Genomic DNA, 1,101 nt, shown 5'->3' with positions numbered 1-1,101 from the left:
AAGCCCCCCTCCCCATTATAATCAATGGGGGTGGGCTCTGCCGGCCTTGGGTTGGGGTCTCATGGCCCCCCCCCACCCCATAAGCCCCCCACCCCATTCTAATCAATGGGGCTGGGCCATAAGCCCCCCACCCCATTCTAATCAATGGGGCTGGGCCATAAGCCCCCCACCCCATTCTAATCAATGGGGGTGGGCTCTGCTGGCCTTGGGTTGGGGTCTCATGGCCCCCCCCCACCCCATAAGCCCCCCACCCCATTATAATCAATGGGGCTGGGCCATAAGCCCCCCACCCCATTCTAATCAATGGGGCTGGGCTCTGCTGGCCTTGGGCTGGGGTCTCCTCTCGCCCCCCATAGGCCCCCATTGTAATAAAGGGGGGTGGGCGCTGCTCGCTCTCATTGGGGGTCTGTTCTCGCCGCCCCCCGTGGCTGCAGTTCGCAAGTTGATCCACGTGGGGGCGCTGTTCCCCATGAGCGGGGGGTGGCCGGGCGGTCAGGCCTGTCTGCCAGCCGTAAACATGGCGCTGGAGGACGTCAACCGCCGCCATGACATCCTGCCCGACTATGAACTGAGGCTCATACACCATGATAGTAAGGTGGGTTATAGGGTCAATGGGGTTTATATGGGGTTATATGGGATATATGGGGTTATGGGGTTAATAGGGTCTATGGGGTTATGGGGTCTATGGGGTTATTGGGGTTATGGGGTCTATAGGGGGGTATGGGGGGATGTGGAGGTCCTAGGGGGGATATGGGGGTCCTAGGAGGGGATAATGGGGGGCTATGGGGGGCTATGGGGTCATTAGGGTCTATATGGGGTTATGGGGGGATATAGGGTCATTAGGGTCTATGGGGGGATATGGGGGTTATGGGGGGATATAGGGTCATTAGGGTCTATGGGGGGATATGGGGTCATTAGGGTCTATGGGGGGATATGTGGGGATATAGGGTCATTAGGGTCTATGGGGTTAATAGGGTCTATGGGGGTTATGGGGTCATTGGGGTTTATGGGGTTATTAGGGTCTATGGGGGGATATGGGGTCATTGGGGTCTATGGGGTTAATGGGGTCTATGGGGTGATATGGGGGGCTATGGGGTCATT

At 57.9% G+C, this 1,101-nt stretch overlaps 1 long non-coding RNA gene across 1 annotated transcript in view; it reads left to right on the top strand.

Annotated features, from left to right (window-relative positions):
* Positions 1-239: 239 nt before the first annotated feature.
* The window catches only part of LOC116652705, an 8,987-nt gene continuing 8,125 nt past the window's right edge, over positions 240-1,101 (top strand). The window contains exon 1 of the long non-coding RNA XR_004305850.1: positions 240-595. This is a non-coding gene — a long non-coding RNA (uncharacterized LOC116652705). The remainder of the gene's footprint in view (positions 596-1,101) is intronic.

The sequence above is a fragment of the Coturnix japonica genome, unplaced genomic scaffold, assembly GCF_001577835.2.
Source record: "Coturnix japonica isolate 7356 unplaced genomic scaffold, Coturnix japonica 2.1 chrUnrandom762, whole genome shotgun sequence".
Lineage (NCBI taxonomy): Eukaryota > Metazoa > Chordata > Aves > Galliformes > Phasianidae > Coturnix > Coturnix japonica.
This window is presented reverse-complemented; position numbering and strand designations above follow the sequence as displayed.